Genomic DNA, 22,948 nt, shown 5'->3' with positions numbered 1-22,948 from the left:
TACACACTTTTTGACTTTAATTTTGTAAGCACGCATGCACAAAGTGGCAGGAAATGAATGGAGTTGGGTTTTTTTTGTTGTTTTTTTTTCCTTCCCTGCTTTAATGAAAATCAAAAGAGCAGAAGTGGGAAATTAAGTAAAGACTGTTTACCTCAAGAAGATATGGCGCAGAACAGGCTACAGGAAGGAGAAGAATTAAACAAGAGCTCTCTTTCTTTATTTCCCCTCTCCCGTTATTAGTTATCGCTCCGTCGTCTCCGTCGCCACTTGCCCCTCAGCGACTCAACATTCAATTAGCGCCTAATGAGGCCTAATGCATGGTAAATACATGCGCCAGCTGAAGGCAAACAGAGAGCGCCTGACGGGGGCGGAGACATGAAAAGAGACGTAACTGCGCTCATAAATAAGTGAAGAGCAACAGAGTGGCTGGAGCTGGGGGTCAATCCGGCTTCCAGAGCGCTGCCGAGGGCCTGGGGTCAGCGCTGCTTGACCTCTGCAGCTGTATAATTAATAGGGGGTGTGGTGGAACATGGCATCCCGTGCTGTTGGTCACCCAGTGTTTGGGAACGGAGATCAATATCACAGGTGCTGATCTCGTGTCTTGGCCTGAGTCAGGTCCCGACAGACCAAACCTCCCTTTCTTTCGTTTATGTGTCCTTTCCTTTCTGGGAAAGCAGTAGATGTGGTGGTCCTTAAGGAGAAGACCCTTAACACAAGACGACAGAGTCTGCGGTAGGCTGATGTGGGGGTGTGGCAGGGTGGGGGATGACTGGAAGTAGTAGGAGTTTAAATCTCTGACTACACAGTGATTCAATTCAATTGTGAATCTTCAGAAAATGACTCAGTTCAGCTGAAAAAATCACCACGATTCAGTTTGATTCAGTTGGTTTGGTAAATAGACCAAATACACCAAAATATCAAGTTTTTTCCTTTTTTCTTTTCTTTTCATGTGTACATGCAGAGATGAGGGTAAATAGAAGTAAATATATACACAAACATGTTAGCAAACAATTGCAAATGTGTAATAAAGGATTGGTAAATGTGCTATTAATCATTTATTAAGCTCATTGTGTGAAACATTAAAACATGCTCTGTTACAGATTCATGTGTGTATTCAGAGATGAGGTGCCTAGAAGTAAATACATGTACAACCATATATTTACAACAGTGTAATAACATATTTACAAATGTTCTATGGTGCATTAATTAAGCTTGTTATTTCATTATAGACACATATTCTGTGACAGATTCATGTGTGTGTGAGGAAGTGACTAATACAACAAACTCGAAAATATAAGCATAAAGTTTTCAATGGTGTAATATCACATTTAAAGTGTCCTATGTTTATAAGTGTGCATTTTTCAGTATTACACCAGCACAAACTTTGTGATAGATTCTTGTGTATGTGCAGAGACAATAATGATAAAAAGTAAAAGTAAAAATATATGCATGTATGTGCTTGCACGAATTTACAAAGGTGTAATAAAGTATGTACAAATGTGCTATGATGCATTTATTAAGCCTATTATATAATACATTAATAAACACTCGATAGATTCGTGTGTGCAAAGGTGACCACGTTTATAAGAATTTACAAATATGTAGTAAAGTATTTATAAATATGCTATGATGCATGTATTATGCAACACAACAGCATAAACTTTGTGAAAGATTGTATATGTGCTAGGAAAGGTGAATAGAAGTTAATATATGCATAGCCGTGTTGGCAATGATTTATAAAGGAGCAACAAAATACAATTTCACAAGCTTTGTGATAGATTCATGTATGTTTGAGGAAGTGACCAATACTATAAATAAATATATACATTATCATTTTTACAAATGTGTAATAACAAATTTGTGATTGTGCTATGGTGCATTTATTAAGTGCTGCAACAACACAAGCTTTGTGATATATTCATGCATGTGTGCATAGGCAAGGATGACCAGAGGTAAATACATATATATATATATATATATATATATATATATATATATATCAGTGTTAGCAAGGATTTTCAATGTAATAATGTAATGGTGTAATAAAGTATTAACAAATGTGCTACGATGCATTAATTAAGCAAAGAAATTAATTATAGGCACAAGCTATGTGAAGGATCTGGGTGTGTATAGAGGTAAGGGTGTATAAATAATTCTTTAAAAATGACCATGTTTACCAAGATTTACAAAAGGGTAACAACATATTTATAACTGTACTATGATGAATTTATTAACCCCATTCTGTAGAAACACAAGCTCTGTGACAGATTCTTGCATGTGGAGGTTAGATTCATGTAATATGTTTTGCAGAGGTAAATGTGACTAAAAATTTATAAAACAGTATCACGTTTGCAATGATTTACAAAGGTGTAATAAAGCATTTATAATGTGCTACAATCCATTTATTACAAAATACAATCATATGTTCTGTGATACGTTCATATTTGTGTGCCAAAGGTAAAAGTGATTTCAAATGTTTTAAAAGATGACCACATTTACAAGGAGTTACAAAGCTGTAATAACATCTTTATAAGTGTTCTACAATGCATTTATTGTTTGTAACACAGCCACTCATTTCTCCTCAAAGATGCCAAGGTTTGTAAGAGATTAATGTGTATGTGCAGAGGTGAGTGTGCCTAAAAGTAAATGCAGGCATAGCCATGTTAGCAAGGATTTGCGAAGGTGTAATAAAGCATTTATAAGTGTGCAATAATGCATTCATTAAACCTATGGTAAAATACATAAGCCTTGTGATAGATCTCTGTTCATGTGCAGACGAAAAGGTGACTGGAAATAAATAAATGCATGTCCATTTGCAGCAGTGTAATAAAGCATTTATAAATATTTTTTAAGAACATAACACATCCAGTGCACTCTCCTTGAAGATGCCACACCAGGCAGAATTGACGGTACAGGTGAGAACCAATTAGTGTTAGATATTGGAGCTAAAGCAGCTATAAAACCTGGCCTGATCTTACCTCTGTGATTAAATACGATGAATGGACGTCGGAGTCCGGGCCGCGCCGCCCCAGCCAGCGCACAAGAGGCAGGCAGGAAATTACTTTAATGCTCATGATGGGTAGAGGGCGGCAGGACAGAGTGAGCGAGAGAGCGAGAGAGGAAGAAAGAGAGAGAGAACCTTCCTGTTGTCATAACCTCATCGTACACACCCCCCCTCCAATGCCCACCCCTCACCGGTGTATGAAATGCAGAGCACTTTACATAAGATTTATTACATCCAAGCAGAAATATTATCTTCTGAAGGTGCCATTCATCAACCTCACTTTGAAACACACATGAATGATATGATGAAATTATGCAGATCAGGGATGTCTGAGGGAGGATTCCATTTGGTAACCTTGGCAACCCCAGGTACTCTTACACCCACCCTGAATACGGCTCTGCACATCAATTAATCGACATACTTCAGACAGAGAGAGAGAGAGAGAGAGAGAGAGAGAGAGAGAGAGAGAGAGAGGTAAAGAGACTGTAACTAATTGGTACGTAACTGCTAATGAGGCATAAAAATATGGCTGACATTTCTCCACTGCTGCACCTCTTTGTCTGCAACACCTTCCTTTCATTTCCCGCCTTTTTTGCTCTCTCTTGGTCTTATTCATGCTTGTGAAAACTGAATTTCCCTCGCTGCTTTGAAATAAACGAGTGTTAAGTAGCTTGTAGACATTGGTAAAGTTTTAAAATGTACCATCAGTCCATACAGTCCATCTATGTTAGGGGTCAGCAACTCTGTTACTGTCCTGTTGTGGCTCCACAGCAGAATGTGATCTTTAGGTAAAAATAAAATAATCCCCCTTTACAGTAAAAAAAGCTCTGCTGATCGTTCAATACAGTTTAAAAATAATTGGTCTTAAACACTGGAGTTAATGTAGAACTGCTAATTCACCCTTTAACCCTGAAGGTTGGCACGGAGACTGCTGGTCACCACAGCAACACAGACAACAATCTTGCCTATCTAGTAGCGAACAAAACGGCAAAGAGAGAGATTTAAGATGAACATCGATGAAACATTTATAATCACTCCGCCTGATTTACTGATACGTTCAATCTGCAATGAGAAACTGTCAAACACTATAAAGTCGTGAAGCTGAAGTCAGTTTCTCATTCACCAGCTTTTTGTTTGAATTCTCCCGTTCCACCTTAAATGGTGCAGCAGTTACATTCTGGCACCTCAGCCACCGTTTAAGGTGGAACTGGGAAAATTCAAACAAGAAGCTGGTGAATGAGAAGTGACTTCAACTTCGTAAAAAGTCTAACATTGAAAGACATTTTGCAAGAAACTGTTCTACTTTTGAGGAAAAGTTTCCTGCCAGAGATGTGAGAAAATTGGCTATAGTTGGGCTAAAGCTTAAAGCAGAGTAAGTCTATGTTTTTGTTTATATTTTTAGATTATACAAGCATATTAACACATACTGAGACATATTTACAACCAAGATGGTAAAATGGACATAAAATATTGTGGCTCCCAAGGTGGTTTGATTTTTGGCGAAAGGACAAAATGGCTCTTCTTAACATTTGGGTTGCGACCCCTGGAATATGGAAACTAAGAACGGCCTGATTTAACAGCCTGGATAGCTTTTTGAATTCGGTCCAGCCATTCAAAACAGAGCTCATTTACATACATCAGTGTTAAAGGCACAGTAACAAAAACAGCCTGTTTAATTATCAGGGCTGAAGAGAGGCTGGAAAATGGTCATGTAGAAATGAACTACTGCATTTAAAACCACACAAATGTCAGAAGTGAATTTCAGAGAGAAATGAAAAATCAAGAAAAATGTTTTTCAGCATAATTAAATTGTTGACATGTGAACAAAGTTGTTCAGAGTGGTTTGGTGTGAAATGCTCTGTTCTAGAGAAACTTCTAGAGAAACACAGTCAGAATTGTTCACAGTGGTGGGGATAAGAACCAGATGTCCACCTCTAAAAGCTCCCTCACAGAAAGTTACTACATGAAATGCTTATGAATGCACTGATTGATGTCTGAGACCTTGTGCCTCATTCATGCCTAAGTTTGTACCTAAGTGTGTTCTTGAGAAAGATCCTAAGAAAAAGTCTACGTCAGATTCACTACGTGTTTTTGAAGCACAGAACTGTTCTCGCCTTTGTGCTCTTGGGTGTGTAGATTCTGTTCTTCTCTAAGAATAAATCTCAAATAAGAGAACACTGGTGAATGTCAGAATCTTCGTGAAAACTAAGTAAGTGGGTTTTTACAAACAAATTTCTTCTTAAGAATGGTTGATGAAGTTCTGAGAGTTTTTATGAGTGTTTTATTAAATCAATTTATGGCAGAGAGGTACATGCAGGAAGATTTTTCAGATTTATCACTATTTTACCATCATCAACATTCCACATAAAACTCAGAAGACTCGTGTAGGTTCACTGGTGGTTTTGGATAGTAAATAAAATGGCTATATTAGTGTTGTAGTCATGGCGACCCCTGGTTCCTATCACTACCACTGTAAAGACATCTGAACCATTTCACACCAACCCATTCTGAATTACTTACTGTTTATATTCTGGATATGTGCCAACTCAAACTGTTTATGTGACAAAAAATTACACATAAAAAATGGATAAAACATTTTGATCTGACAATATACAGTTGATTAATCGCAGTCAGCATACATGTTTTGTTGATTTAGTGGAGAATTTTTACTTGCAGAGTTTAACATTTTGGAAAAAAATAAAATAAAACATTAAATGTGCCACAACTTTTTCACAGGCCATGTGTTAAATTCAGTAAATATACAGTAATTGTACAGTAGAATGTGCAGAGGTGGGTTCTCTGTAAATGATGAGTTTACTTAAACAAGCATGCCCAAACTTTGGCATATGACTGTATTTATGTCTGGTAGTAGTTCAGAAGGTAAGAGAGAAGACTCAAAAACTACACCCCACCTCTGTAGTTTGTACTTTTCAGTTACCCACTTCTCCTGATATCAGTATAAATATCTTCCAATACACATTGCATGACACTGTGATTTACTTCAAATTTAAAAAGCTTAGATAGAGACGTTAGAACCATTAGGTGGTCTGCCGATTATCATGCAGTATGAGGCCCTAACATGAAAATTCATAAATCATCAAGTCAATCACTTAAGGGGACGAGGGATAGCTCAGACTACTTAATAGAACATAATTACTTAACATCACTATATACATTCTAAACAGGCATTTTTTGCTCAACTCCATTTGCTTCATGTATTCAGGCTCGGCGCTAACTCAATTAGAATGCCAACGTGTGTTCTTGAAAAGCGCAGCCCATTGCAATTAAGACACACTCATACCTATTTGTAGCTGGAGTCCTGATAGGATGCAAATGAGATGCAAATGGGCCTCAAATTATCTTGTGTTAGCTGTACCGGAGGAGGTCTGCCGAGAGAAGCTTTGAGTCATAGTTTACATAAGCCTGTGGTAGCCGAGAAACTGAAGCCTTTTTTAAGGGTGTTTAAGACTTTTGTGAGTGATGAGTCAATACAAATGAGCATTTTCTTGTCAGCCAGTTGAGACGACCTCGACCGCAACATGAAGCTGGCATGTTATTAGCTTCAGGCTATAGGCTATGCTAAAATGCGCCAACTCTTAAACCTTGAGTCAGCATGGGCATGAAGTCTTATTTCCATGGATGTGCACTATATGGCCAAATGTATGTGGACACCCCTCCTAATTATTGAGTTCAAGTGTTTCAGCCACACCCAATACTGACAGATGTATAAAATTACTTAAAATGTGGCTCTGTCAGAGAATGCCTCTGAGACAAACTGACTTTGGCTCAAGTCAGTTAATGAAATGTATGCTGCATCACTCTAAACAAACTGCCTCTGGAAGCAACATTAGCACAAGAATAGTGTGGCTGGAGCTTCATGAAATGGGTTTCAATGTTTGATCAGGTGCACACAAGCCTAAGATCACTATGCGCAATGCCAAGCGTCGGCTGGAGTGGTGTAAAGCATGCCACCACTGGACTTCCCAAGCTCACATAGGTGTGATGATCTGGTGTCCACTTACATTTGGCCATATAGTGTATATATAGAAAACAACATTGCTGATGACATCACTATATTCACAGTAAAGTATAGCCACCTGGCTGCCATATTGGTATTTTCTAACTACACCTTAAAATGAATGGTTGGCTATGAATGAAATGGTAATGGTAAAACTTTTATTTTGTAACCTAATCTAGGATATATTTCACTGGAATGGGCATAGATATTTGAATACACTTATATCTAAACCCATCTTAGTATTCATGTAACTTGCTTTGGGTATCTGAAGGTTTGTGTAGTTTGGAATGAAAACAAATAAATAAACATTATTTAGCTGTTTTAAATAGGCTTTGAACAGTGAATGCAGTGTATGTACATAACTCTTATTTGCAGCCATAAACTCCAAGTATATGAAGTAAAAAGTCTAAAAGCATAATAAATATAATTTGTATAAGATGTGATGTGATTTAGATTATTTACATCTCACACTGCAAAAAATGGTATCTTGTCATGTAAAATTATCTTAAATACAGTCAATAAATCTAATATTTCTCCTGTCAAGATTGTTGCAAGCTTAATTTGAGATTATTTAACTTGCTTGTAGACATTTTTACTTGTTGTAAGTTATTTTATTAAGTAAAATTATCTCACTATATTGGCAGAAAATTGTGCTTGTTTTAAGAAATGTGTTTAAAATCAGAAAAATTATCTGCCAGTATAGTGAGATAATTTTACTTAATAAAATGACCTAAAACAAGTAAATAATAGATAGATAGATAGATAGATAGATCACTTCTATTGCAGCAGAAATAATAGAAATAATAGAAATAACATCTAGAAATAAGGTAAATAATCTTATAATCAGTACACAAACATCTCAAAATGGGATATATTGGATATATTGACTAGATTTAACCTCATTTCACTTGACAAGATACTATTTTTTGCAGTGCAACAGACCAGCTTGGCAGGTAGCTCAGATAGCAGGCTAATGTGCAATATTTTTTAAAGAATTTATTAAAAAACTTCAAAATGACGTAAAGAGTATGTTATATGTATGTCTTACTAACTTCAAATGTCCTCATTTATGTAGTGCCTCTTGGAAATTCAATATGGTGTAGCGGAACTACACCTCAGTTAGCTTGGTGCTAATGTAATATACTGATTCCCATAGAGAAGCTAGTAAAAACTAGCATGATTGTAATGACAGAAATGGAAGACTTTTCAAAAGGAAAATGCGTTGTTTTATAAAAGATTAGCTGTTGTGCTCTGTGGAAAAAAATACATTTGATTCTGATGCAGATCTTAAAAAGAAAGACAAAAATCCGAGAAATCATGCAAGTGAGGAACTTCAGGAACACTCACTTCCGGTGAAGTGCGCCCCCTGTCGGCAGTCTAGATACATATATCTATTATTACTTCACCTGTTCCGGCCTTTTCCTCCTAATACAGCGTCCATATGGTGGGTAAAATGTCTGTGTACTCATTCTTTAGCCTAGCGTAGCTCACGGTCCTCGGCGTCATTAGCATTCTCCCTCTTTCCTTTATTCTCCTCGCGCCCGGGCGCATTAATTGTGCCCGAGCGCTGCCACATGTTCAAATGAGAAATAAATTGCTTTTAATTTGGGCTTTTTCCTGTCTGCTACGGCCGGCGTCCCTTAATTTCATTAGCCCCCGAACCTGTTGAGCGCCTTCAAAAGCGATCGTCAAAAAGCGAAGCACTCGAGAATGAAAAAGACGCAAGCTTTTTTTTTTATTTTATTCCCGCCCTTTTTTTCTCAACCCCCCAACACCCCCCACCCCCCTCCTTTTTTTTTCCCTGGCCCTCAATTATCAGAATCGTTTTCCTTTCAACTGAAATGAACGTTATTGAAACCAATTAGCATAGAACTGGGAGAAGCTCCCATTAATGAGAGGAGCGAGGGTGAGTAAACAGAAAATGAAAAGGCGAAATTAGAGGCGAAGCCTCTTCTCGTTGGCCCCAGCATAATGACACGCTTAGTCGCCTAATTGTGTGGTGAAAAGCGCCGCGCCGATGCTAACAGATTGCCGCGTTCATTAGGCTGCAATGGGCCACCTGCTGCTGGGGGCCCGCGCGCCCTCGCGCACGTGCTCATCCCAAGGGGGGGGCGGGGCTTTTTTTTTCACTGTGAAAAGCAAATGAGCCCTGCCAATATGCGTCTCCATTGCCAAGATACAGTGAGGCATTTATATATTGTATCAAATGGCTGATTCTCGCACCCCCCCCCTTCACTCCTGTAATGAAAAGCTCGAAAATGTAGCTTTTCTTTGTGCTTGATGATCATCTGCATCAAATATTCAGAGGGAGGTTTTGCCCTGGGACATGGATTGTTAGAGTCCGGCGTGCATAAATGCCCCCCCCCCAACATCTAATGAAATATTGAATGATTACCCTGGAGTAACAACTTTTGCATATGCCTGATCTTCATTACGTCTACTTGCATGCATGGAACCTGCAACTGAAACCTGAGGTCGCTAACATGAAGCACACAAGAACAGATAAAAATTGTATTACCTGCCTACATTATGGCGCACAAATCTGAGCCATCTGAGGCCATTTGAGATGCTATATTTCTAGCCGGAAACCATTATCCGCTTAGAAAAAACACATTAGAATGAACACAAATAAACATTCATACAATAAATTGGGCTCTTCTTTTAGCATATTTCCAAATATCCATTTCCAAAGCTCTCCTCAAATTATGCACTTTGCAGGCACTGTGCAGCTAATCACTCATTATTTTAACTCAGATGTACTGGCAGTAAATGCCCAACCCACCCACAACTGCGTTCTTTGAGCTACTGCTGTGAGGTTGGATAAGCTATAGAACACTTGCCTAAGGAAAATAGGTGAAAAACAGGGTTTCCAAAAGTGGAGTTCAAAAATGATTACGAGCTACAGAGAAAATGTGACTCCTAACAACCACCTGGAAGACCTGGTAGACCCCAAAACTGCCCCCATCAGATAAACAGCACTTAAAGCTTTCATCTTTGAGAGAGAGGAGAAAATCAAGCTGCTTCAGATCTGAAAACAACCACAGGTGTTTCTATCCATCCTTCCACTGTGAGAAGACGACTCAGCACTATGGGTCTGAAAGGATGTGTAGCTGTCAAGAAGAACCTCACTGAGAGAAGGAGACGGACACATCAAACAAAGAAGCTGAACAATGGACTCACCACCCCAGAGTCCAGACCTCAACACCACTGAATGTGTTTGATTACTTCAGAAAATGATCAACCAGCTTCTAAGACTGAACTTTGGAGGTGTGTCTGCAGATTCTTTGAGGAACTGAAAGTGAGTCTCCTGAAAAGAATGGAAGCTGTAATGAAGGTGAAGAGTGACTCACTGAACACTCAGACAGCTGATAGTAGATTTAGGTGTTGATGCTTCTGTGTAGTAAATCTCTTTTTACAAATATTTTAAATATTTATTTTAGGCAAATACATTTTTTTGTATTTTTTTTTGTACTGGACTGAAGACTTAGACTGACTCCATTTCGCAGTACTATTCATGTGTAATTATGTACATGCATACTGAATTGTATAAGTTTTGAAGTCTAGCAAAGCCAATTGTATAATTTAAAGGACTTATTTGCTCCAAACAAGCAATAGAGTTTTCTCACACCTCTCTTGCTTACAAAAACAAAAGTGGTTTGGATTGAAGTTCAGAATTTGAACTTTCAACACAATTTCTCTTCTTGTTTCTAAGATCTATGAGTGAGAAGAAATTACATCAGAGAAAACAAAATTACATCTACTTCTCGTATCACTTGAGACTATTACGAGTTCATTCACTCACTACATTATGAGCGTTTGCAGCAGCTGTACACTCTCAGAAATAAAGGTACTAAACTGTCACTGGGGTGATTCCGCCAAGGGTACATCTCAGTACCTTTAGTCAGGGAACATAACTGTACCATAATCCACTGAAATGATATTTTCTAAGCTGTACTGACTCCACACACCCCGTCTCGTCTCCAGGCTTTTTATTTTACTGTTCTGTTTTAAAACATTCGGTTATAAAAAAAATACAAATACAAACTTTTCACCTGGAAAAACTCATTTAAGGTTCACAACTGGACCTTGAAACCACTGTTGTACCTTTGAGGGAGCATTTATAATGTTTCTACCTTGATGAACGAAAAATGTACCTGCACAGAACCTTTATTTCTAACAAGAGTGTCTGATAGTGTTAAAATCCCTGTGAAATCAAGCAGACAAGTGCACGCCTCTTTATTGTTGATGCGTGGCACGTGCCGTGGTGGTGATGGATAATTTAAATGGTCCCTATGGAACAAACTGATGCCAAGCAAATGCATATGAGTTGTTCTTTTTTGGCCTACAGTGGCTGGTCATCGTTATCTCGGCTCGGCGATTAAAACCTTAATCTTTTTGTTTCCATACTGATTGGTGAGGTGAGAGGTCATGGCAGGTGTGTGGGTGTGTGTGTTTGGGTTAATATGTGTGTGGCTGGCTGGGTGTGGATGTTGGGGGTCGCTAAACGCTCAGAGATGGGCTTGATAGGAACTTGGGGGGGGTGGTGGCGGGGGGCTCTCAGGACATTTAATTTCCTGCCAGCAATTGAGACGACTGTTCCATTGAGCACCAGGACGCTTCTCCTGCTCGTCCTACATCCATTCTGTCAGGACAGGAGAATATTTAACGCCGCTAATACGCTTTATCGTACACGCTGTATGTTAATCTGTGTCACTGAGTGCAGGTGTCTTTAATAGAAACGCTTCCACGGCACACGGGAGCAAATTATCATCATCTAACAATAAGTGTAATGCATTTCTCACAGTGTCAGATCAGCTCTGTTACAGCTGGAGGGGGTCGTACTGTAATTTAAGTGATCACCAGTGTAGTAACCCACAAAGTCTTCGAAATCTCTGTATGATTCAGTGTTTGAGAGGTAAACAGAGTCATTCAGAGTGGTTTGGTGTGAAATGGTTCAGATGTCTTTACAGTGGTGGTGATAAGAACCAGGGGTCACCATGACTACAACACTAATACAGCCATTTTATTTACTATCCAAAACCACCAGTGAACCTACACGAGTCTTCTGAGTTTTATATGGAATGTTGACAACGAGAAAATAGTGGAAAATCTGAAAAAACAGGTTTTGTCTGAGGGCTATTTTGCCTCACGAAGGCCTGCATGTATCCCTCCACCATGAATGGGTTTTAACCATACATTTTCAAAATTATCATAAAACAGAAATGTTTAAAATTCAGTAAAATTGCATTACAAAGATTATACATGAATCATTATCATCATCATCATCATTATCATCATCACTATTTCATAGGCGAGTTACCACCAAAAGTAAGCACTTTGTTATCATGTCTAAATTTCCTTTTAAATGTTAAATTTTGGCATTTTTCCCCTACATTTAGGGCATTTAGGAGGATCTTAAATATAAATTCACAGAAATTTTGAAATTAATAGAATTATTTAGTAATCCAATATTAATCTGAAAAATCTTCATTTTGCAAGTAATAATTTAAGACCGAATTCCTTTCTCAAAACTAGCATTAGCATTGTCATTAGCTAGGCAGTTTATAGCTAACCATCTAAATCACTTTGATGTCTGTCATTTTTTGGTCATTTTTATTTAATAATTCATGTTGGGTTGTATTCTGTAAGTATTGTAGAAACACTCTTATTTTATTGTTAAGTTTTGGTCAGAACTGAAAGAGTTAAATTCTTGAAATATCCAACAGAAAATAACCCAATAAGGATTAAACAATCTACACTGATAAAGCTCTCCTCTATTAATATTTATCCATTTTCGCCCGCACTGCGATCACCATAGCCTTGTTTAGGTGGCTTCGTGTCACCATCGACCATGTACCACTATGTTTTTTCAATGCAAACCTGAGAACACAGCATTATATGTTAGATTAACTACCAACTTAATTCAGCCAATAATGCTTTACAATAAAAGGGGGCAACTTTGTAAGAAAATTTCTGCTGCAAGTTCTTCTGACTGTAAATATGAGCCATAGTCTAAGCAGGTTTAGGTTATTAGGAATTATTAGTTAGGAACGGAAAACAGCGATGGCAGTACTATGCAGGACTCTTTACTGAAGGAGTCACTGTAAAACTGATATATACAAACTCACATATAAGATAATGTCTTTTGTAGGCTTCATATAAAACATCTGGAATGACTTTTACAAGCTTCAAATGTCTGTATTTAATCTAGAACAGATGAAAATTGTGCACCAGTGTTAGCTCAGCACTAACATACTATTAGAAATCCCATAGGGGTGCTGGGAAGTTTTAATATTTGTGGCACAAACTAAAGGCCTATGCTTTAACAGTCACTGCTGATCAGTAGTCTGTATTTGAGTGAATGAGAGTGTGCATATTATCAATTAGCAACAACACCTGTGAGCAGGAGATTGGATTAGTCCTAAAAAAAACAAACTAATCCGGCACAGCGCTCACCTCAACCTCTCCTGTGATCGACAGAACACACAAGACGAGGGGAATGGACAGAACGACAGGAAGGCTGGCGTGGAGGACAGAAAAAGAAACAGAAACACCCTGAGGGGGCAAATGAAGTAAAAGATAGAATCAAATTAGGCAGAGAGATACAGAAATCTCACACTAATGCTAAATCTCTCTCGCCCCCCCCTCCCCTCCCCCCTTCTCTGTCTCTCCTCCTTAGACAGACTCTCCCCTGGGGGTGACAGGGCGCTTTAATTGATTTACTTTGTGTGGAATTACACGTCCATCAAGCCTCGGCTGCACGGCCCGCCACGCGTGTCACGCGCACATAAATATATGGATGTCTCCAGGACAGTCGCGATTGATGGGCCTGTACGGATGGAGGGCTAAACGGAGGGACGTTTCAGGAGAAATGCACAGGGGGCCAAGGACCGCCCTGACGAGCGCCAGTATATTCCTTTGGTCGGTGTTGGAGGTTCTACACGTTTGTGAATTACAGCTGGTTTTTACTGCTAGAAGGTTGAAAAGTTGAAAAGAGTTAAAAAGTTGAAAAGAGAATTTTTGAAAAAATGGTGGAATTCCCCTTTACTATGTTTATTTACCTCCTACAGCAGTGTAGTCAAAATTAACTCTATATTAATGTTAAAAGTGTTGTTTATGGAACAATCTTGGATATTATGTTGTTTTGCAGCCATAGCCCACTCCTAAAGGGGAATCCAACCAAATTTTCAAAACTTCTGCATAATTACATCAAAATATAAAAAACCACAAAAGTCATTCAGAGTATTTTAAAGTGAAATGTGTCAGAATTGTTCACAGTGCTGGTGATAGGAACCAGACCTCCACATCTAAAAGCTCCCTCACAAAAAGTTATTACATGAAATGTTTATGAATTCACTGTGTGATGTCTGAGACACTGTTTTGTGATAGTTTTGAGAAGATTTTGGTCTAAAATATATATTTTAAATTGAATTATGGTGGAGGGGTACATGTAGGGTGTTGTGAGGTAAAATAGTCCCCGAAGAAAAATTATTATTTCAGATTTATCACTACTATACTATCATTAATATTCCACATAAAACTCAGAAGACTTGTGTAGGTTCACTGGTGGTTTTGGATAGTAAATAAAGTGGCTCTATTTGTGTTGTAGTCATGGCAACCTCTGGTTCCTATCCCCACCACTGTAAAGACATCTGAACCATTTCACAACAAACCACTCTGAACCACTCTGTTTACACATCAGCAGAAATTTTGGAAAAAATGGTGGAATTCCCCTTTATTATGATAAATTACTGCCAACCAACACAGAAAACGTAATGGCAATAAAACTGCCAGGTGTCTCCAAACTTTTGGCAGTCAGTGTTCATAGTGCAGGTGTAGATGATGACGACAGGCTGGTCTCTTTAAGGCATCAGCATGTCATTTATATTGACTGTAATTAGTGTCAAATACAGTAAAGTGCTGCAGATCACCTGATTAATCATGGAAATCAATCTGAGATCCACTAAAGGAACCCACACTGAATTCATGGACGTGAGCCAGAAGTATTTCTCCAAATTTATCCATGTGGCCTTTTTCAGAGGTGAAGAGTTCTTGTTTATCCTGCTGCATTGTTGCCTTAGAATAAAATGTCTTGTTTGTTTGTTTATAATGTTCTAGATGAATAAACTACAGACTCTGTGTGGAGAGACTCCCATTCAGCTTTATTATGGGAATTTCAGTTCCTGAAGTAGTTAGGAAGTAGTTACAGATGTACTTCCTGCCTGGTGCTGTCTCAGGCCGCTTGGACCTCCTGGTGTCCAAAAGTATCCGGACAGTCTTTCTAACGAGTGAATTCAGCTACTTTAAGGTTACTCATCACTGACACAGCATGTATTATAGCTCTCTCTCTCTCTCTCTCTCTCTCTCTCTCTCTCTCTGTGTCTCTCTCTTCCTCTCTCTCTCTTCTTTTTCTTGTTTCTCTCTCTCTCTCTCTCTCTCTCTCTCTCTCTCTCTCTCTCTTTCTCCCTTCCCTCCTCTCTCTTCCTGCCTCTCTCCTTTTTCTTTTTCTCTCTCTCTCTCTCATCCTCTCTCTCTCTCCCTCTCTCTCTCTCTTTCTTTCTCTTTCTCTCTTCTTTTTCTTGTCTTTCTCTCTCTCTTCTTTCTCCTCTATCTCTTTCTCTCTCTTTCTTTCACGTACACACACTGTCTCTCTTGCTCTTTTCTCTCTCTCCCTCTCTTCTTCGTTTCTTCTTTTTTTCTCTCTATGTCTCTCTCGTTCTCTCTCTCTCGTCTCCCTCCTTCACACACACACACACACACACACACGCACACGCACACACACAAACTTTATCTCTTGTTCTCTTTTGCTCTTTTCTCTGCTCGTTTTTCTTCTCTTTTTCTGTTTGTCTCTCTCTTCTTCTTCTTCTCTTCCTTCTCTTTTTCTCTCCGTCTCTCTCTCTTACTCTTTCTCTCTTCTCTCTCTTTCTCTCCTCTCCCTCCATCTCACTTTCTCTCTCACACTCTCGCTCTTTTTCTCTGTTTTCCCTCTTGTTCTTACTCCTCTCTCTCCTTCTCTCCTCTCCCTCTCTTTCACTCTCTCACACTGTCTCAGTCTGGTTCTTTCCTCTCTCTCTCTCTCTGTTTCTTTCTCCCCTCTCTTTCTCTTTTTCTCTCTCTTCCATTTCTCCTTCATTCTTTCTCTCTTTCTCCGTTAAAGCATTGCAATAACTATGTGTACATATGCAGTAAATATAAACATGACATTTACATACATAACAAAGGAGAATTTGAATTTTTATTTTGTTGCTCTTCAAAAAAAAATTACGTATCCCCATTTTTTGCAAATTTTAATTGTCAACATAATTTGAGTACCTGCCCTTTATATTGTGAGACAGTTTGATGATGAATGAACCAATAGAAATGCTCCAAAATCACTTCGAAATACATTTCTTTACATTTTCTTACACTGAAAGTAAAGAATGTTCTTGCTCTCTCCTGTTAACTTACCATTATAAGGATATTTGTTTTTGTTTTGTTTTTTTTTTGGACAGTGATGATATAGACCTATATGACAAAAGGACAACATATATGAAATACATGTTATACATAGAGAAAATAGATTGTTATCATACATACCTATATAACAGAATAAAGGAAAGCACAATTGATATACATACATACAGAAATGTGATGGTTACTTGTTAATTATCTCTCTCTGTCTCTCTCTCCCTCTCTCTCTCTCTCTCTCTCTCTCTCTCTGTATGTTTGTATTTGGAAGGAGAGTTGTGGTTAATTAGTCTAATTGGGATTAGAGGCTCGTCAGCCTCTCTGACTGAAGAGGAAGCCGGTGTGTGAGTGAGTGAGAGAGAGAGAGGGAGCAAGAGAGAGAGAGTGAGAGAGTGAGTGAGGGATGAAGAGAGCGACAGTTGGCTCTCGCTGTGCTTTGGCGCTGTGTGCTTGCTGAGGAATACAGCAGCGGAGAGCTTTTTGAAATATTTAATCAGAGAATTGAAACTGAGAGAAAGTGATGAAATAGCGCTGCACTGTCGGAATGTACACTTTTCCTTTCACACACTAAAACATGCGCACATACTCCGTCTCCCATGATCAAAAGAACCAGAAAACTTTCCAATCAGCGCCGGCCCTGTTTCCCCACACTGCCTAGAAATAGCCATCATTTCTTTTATATCTTTAACATTAACCAGACTTATTTACACTAGCTGGCCACTTTATTAGAAACACTACCCTATATTTCCTCTAACTGGCCACTTTGTTAGAAACACCTACAGCGTGCTTTCACTCACTGGCCACTTTATTGGAAACACCTACCTTGCATTTCCACTAACTGGCCACTTTATTAGAAACACCTACCTTGTACTTACAATAACTGAACACTTTATTAGAAACACCTACCTTGAGCGTCCACTAACTGAGCTTTAAGTGTCTTGCAGACAGTTTTTACACTAATGTTAGTGAACATTAACTTTTTTCTTGGTATCAGATAAATACGGTTAATGATGCAGGTCGTTATGTTTAATAATCATGCCTGAAAGCGCCTGGTGAACATTTATAGTGTAATAAACAAATAGATTGTAAGCTATTCAGGACTCTTTGGCCACCAGATGAGGTTGAGGTTGAAGACTGAGGTTAGGCCAGTATTAAATACACCATTTTTTGAGATCTCATGATGACTGATCGCATTACATCCATGAAAACCTCCTCTTTGCTTTCATTGGAGCCTTTAAGTGAACATTTTAGATAAATTCTACTTTTTTTAGCTTCTCTCTCTCTTACCTCCATGACCTTTCAGATGAGCTCCAATTCCCCAGCAGCTCATTAAACAGCGTCTAGGCCTCCTTCCCAAGCATACATTCCTACAAACTATTTTGATTAATTAATGAATCCTAACTACATAACGATTCCAAAGTAAAATCCAATTAAGGCTACCCCTCTGAGCATAATCGAGATAGTTATGTTATTAATTAGTTTCCCCGAAGAGACAAAAATATTCAGAGAATGCGAGGGCCGCTGCTTTTCATGTTGGGCACATACAGAGAGCAAGCGCTTCATCATTTATTCAGCAGTTTTACAATCCTCGCTCTGAGGCCGAGCGGTTTGGGTAGCTAAACAGTTCTGCTGATTAGCCCAGAGGAAACTATAGGAGTTCGACTAGCCTGCGTCACTGTAGAGCATTTACACAGCTAAATACATTCACTGCCCACTTCAGTCAGTGACCGTCAGAGACCACCATTCATTTATCTCATTTACATTCAGAACAGCCTTTCAGTTCCAGTTTTTATTTTTCAGCTACAGGAAAAGAAAACATATTAACAGGAAATCATACTGAATTATCAACAACTATAATGATATCAGCTGTGTGAGTGTTTACAGTGTCACTCTTCACCTTTATTCCAGCTTCCATTCTTTTCAGGAGACTCACTTTCAGCTACTCAAAGAATCTGCAGGCACACCTCCAAAGTTCAGTCTTAGAAGCTGGTTTGGTAGTTTTTTTCTTTCTTTCTTTCTTTCTTTCTTTCTTTCTATTTCTTCCTTAGCTCCATTTCTTTTTCTTTCCTTCCTTTTTCATTTCTTTCTTTCTTTCTTTCTTTCTTTCCTAATTCCTTCATTCATCGCTCCCTATATCTTCCTTAATTCCTTCCTTTCTCCTCCTTCTTCCTTTCTTTCTTTTTTCCTTCTTTCTTTCTGTCTTTCTTTCTTAGTTTGTTCCTTTCTTTCTTTCATTCTATCTTTCTTTTATTTTTTTCTGTTTCTTTTTTCTTTCTGTCTTTCTTCTTCTTTCCTTCCTTCTTTCATTTCTGTCTTTTCCTTCTTTCACTTCTTTCTTTTTTTCTTTCTTTCTTTCTTTCTTTCTTTCTTTCTTTCTTTCTTTCTTTCTTTCTTTCCTTTCTCCTAATTCCTTTATTTATTGCTCCCTATATCTTTCTTGATTCTTTCCTTTCTTCTCCTTCTTTTCTTCCATCCTTCCATTTTTCTCCTTCTTTTCTTCTCCTTTCTTTCTTTCTTTTTTCTTTCTTGCTATTATGTTGCATTTGCATTCTGTGACTCATTTCTTAGAAATATTATTTTATGAAATTTTTGGAAATTGCATTTTCCAGGTCACTTTTACTCACAAGAAAAGAGAAAGAAGAAAGAGAAGAAGAAAGTTACCTAAAACATGTTTATGTTTATCTGAGTTTTGGTGTCTAACAGCTCTTCCAGGTGGTTATAGGTAGACACATTTTTTCTGTAGCTTTTGGTCAGTTTTTAAAACTCTTGTTTTTATTTCACTTTTTCCTTTTTTCTTTTCCTTTTTCTTTCTTCTCCTTTATGCGAGTGGATTATCTGACATCTAATCTCTTCAGAAATACCTCTGAAAAATGAATACCTTGTCTTTAAGGACCAGTGTGACTGTAAATGTGGTGTCTAACTTTTGCACAGTGCTGTATCTGGCAAGCGGACCTGATCGAACTGGACAGTGAGTGCAGATACAAGGTAGGTGGATCTAATAAAGTGTCCAGCGAGTTGAATGTTGAGTTGAATGAGTCCATGTGGTGGGAGCAATATGTCACAATCACACAGGCCGCTAAAGCGAGGCAGCAGAACAATAAAACATTGGACAACACATGTTCTATTCACACGGTCGATAATTCTGCATGTATGTAAAATGTCATGCGATTCCATTTGCACCTGTGTTCATTGGCGTCCTGTGAGTGTGGGTGAGGGAGGTCAACCATGTGAAAGAACTTTCTTCATCTCCGTCTGCTGGGCCAGGTTGGCAGGGGGTGTGTGAAAGCAGAGCGGGGCCTCGTACGCTATAGGTTCTATTGTGTCCTAATGGTATAGACACGCACACTCGCACGTTGACAATGACATGTAGAGCGTGTGAGGTCATTAAACCATATTGTTTTGGTTACCTATCGCATCTCATGTCCAACGGCAAGTCAAAAAGGAATGCTAATAGGCTTCCCTTTCTAATCACTTTTCTTAAATAAGTAACCCCGAGTTTATATTCTTTAAACCCAAAAGCACCACCTGTTCCTCACACAATGCCACAAACTTGGAAAAGTGAGGACGACTTTAAACATAGTGTTCAATCAACAAACTTCGATGTGCCACAAAGTTTCCCCAACTGACTCACACAAAATCCACAATCGCTTATTGTTTTCGGTATAGTGTCATATGCTCGGTCCAGTTGGTAAAAACCAAACATGTTTTAAAGTCTCACAGTAGCAACTGTGTTGTTTATAGGGAGGTGAAGGCCAAATCACCGAACACCACTGCAGATTACTGGGGAAAATATGGAAAATAGCCAAAACTGTATAAAATATTGTTGAGCATTGCCCCCAACCCTTTGAGGTCACCAGCTATAACAAAAGCATGTTTTGTTAATTGTTTCTGGCTCACTGAGTCAAGCAGACATTCTGTCCAGGGTGTGGATTCTAAACTTTCAGTGCACCATATTTGTGCTCATAAGTAGATTTTTTATTGTGATAATAAAGAAAGTATGCATAAAGAATAAAACGTCTTTTATATTTTTGCAATGTTTCGTTATTGTTTTCACTCTGTTTAAGAGTGGAATTCCACCAATTTTTCTACATGTCTGCATAATTGAGTGGTTGAGATGTAAACAGAGTCATTCAGAGTGGTTTGGTCTGAAATAGTTCAGATTTTTTTGCAGTGGTGGTGATAGGAACCAGGGGTCACCATGACTACAACACAAATATAGACATTTTATTTACTATCCAAAACCACCAGTGAACCTACACAAGTCTTCTGAGTTTTATGTGGAATATAGATGATGGTAAAATAGTGGACAGTAATTGCCTCACAGCACCCTGCATGTATCCCTTCGCCTTAAATAGTTTAAAATAAATGGGTTTAAATACATTTTACACCAAAACTTTATCACAAAACTATCATAAAACAGTGTCTCAGTCATCAGGCAGTGAATTCATAAACAATTCATGTAATAACTATCTGTGAGGGAGCTTTTAGAGGTGGATGTCTGGTTCCTATCACCACCACTGTGAACAATTGTCACTCAGTAAGTTTCTCTAGAATGGCCAGTTTCTCTAGAATGGTTCTTCATGGGTTCTTTAGTAAAGACAATGGTTCTATATAGAACCATGAACACTCAAAGAATGTAAAGGGTTCTTTGCATGGTAAAATGGTTCTTCAGGAGAATGTGTTGTATGTAGAACCTTTTTGAAAATTGTTCTATATAGAACCAAAAGAGTTCTTCTATTGCTACATGCTTGACATCATAACAATTGCAGAACCCTTTTTAGTGCTATATATATAGCACATTCTAAATCAGTCTAAAGAGCCATTACACCATGGAAAGAATCATTTAAGGTCTTTGAGTGTTCATGTCATTGTTCTATATAGACCCAAAAAGGTTTTTCTTTTGTTACATGCCTGACATAAGAAAAATTGCAGAACATTTTTCGGTGCTAAATAGAACCATATTCAACACATTCTGAAGAATCTGAAGAATCATGTCACAATGCAAGGAACGAAGTTTTTTGAGTGTTCATGGTTCTATATAGAACCAAAAGGGGTTTTTGTTTGTTACATGCCTGACATAAATAGCAGAACCCTTGTTGGTGCTATATAGAACCATACACAAGACATTCTACATCAGTCTGAAGAACAATTTCACGATGCAAAGAACCATTTAAGTTCTTTGAATGTTCATGGTTCTATATAGAACCAAATAAGGTTTTTATATTGACACATGCTTGACATAGTAAAAATAGCAGAAACTTTTTTGGTGCTATATAGAACTATACACAATTCTCAATCAGTCTGAAGAACCATTTCACCATGCAAGGAATTCTTTAAATTCTTTGAGTGTTCATGGTTCTCTATAGAACCAAAAGGGTTTTTCTTTGGTTATATGCCTGACATAGATAGCAGAACCCTTTTTGGTGCTATATAGAACCATACACAAGACATTCTCAATCAGTCTGAAGAACGATTTCTCTATACAAAGAGCACTTTGAGTTCTTTGAATGTTCATGGTTCTATTTAGAACCACTGTCTTTACTAAAGAACCCTTGAAGAACCAACTTGTGCAGTAAAACAGTTCAGAGAGTAGAAGCTGTGGAGCTCTAAGGGTTCCTGCAATTATGAACTTAGCCTGATGATCTCTTGTGTGAACTGATGTCCGAAGGAACAATAGTTTTCTGTCTGTGGCGTTTTGTTTTGGTTCTCTCTCGTCGGCTCTTCCTGTGCGAGTAAAGTGCACACAACACAGTCATGTTCCACGCAGCACGACTCAATTACGGAGCTGAGCGTGGGCCCACACCCCCGCCGTCACCCTTCTGTTTCCTGGCGCAGACGCCGCGGCCCCGGCAGTGCTGCACGATGGGAAATGGGCTGTCATCGCCACTACAGGGCACAGCGGCCCACTAATCAGAGGGGGCGGGGCGGGACGGGGGTCAGGCAGAGCCGTGCCGATGGGCCGATGGTCCATTTGGAGGCTTTCCGGGCCATGTTTCCGCCTGACCGCTGCCTGAGTTTAGTCATCTGAGGCAAATATTTACCCCCAGGCAGGGAAATGTGTATTTCCTGTCACTGTTAGTGCAGAACAATCATTCCCGCTCTTTCGCTCTCTCTCTCTTTCTCTCTGCCTCTGTCTCTCGCCCTCTCCGGCTAAGCGTTTGGGTTTTCTCAGAATAGCAGTAATTATCACACTTCCCTGTATTATGCGCTGCTGCTCATTGTCCTGGAAGAGCACGCATTAGGACTGATTCTGGTCAGGAAGAGCCTCAACTGAAAAAACTCAAGCTAGCACTGCACAATGACTCAGCGCAAACTGACTGATTATCAATTGACCTGTCCAGGCTCCGCCCACAAATGCATTCTTTTGTAGCTTGTATTTTTGAACGCTGGCAAAAATCACATTCACCCTAATGAGAAACTGTAGCAACTCACTTTGGTAGCACTTTATTTGAGGGTTGCCTATATAGGGACTTTTTAAC

Source organism: Colossoma macropomum, unplaced genomic scaffold (genome assembly GCF_904425465.1).
Source record: "Colossoma macropomum unplaced genomic scaffold, Colossoma_macropomum, whole genome shotgun sequence".
NCBI classification, from domain to species: domain Eukaryota; kingdom Metazoa; phylum Chordata; class Actinopteri; order Characiformes; family Serrasalmidae; genus Colossoma; species Colossoma macropomum.
Note: the sequence above shows the minus strand (reverse complement) of the source record.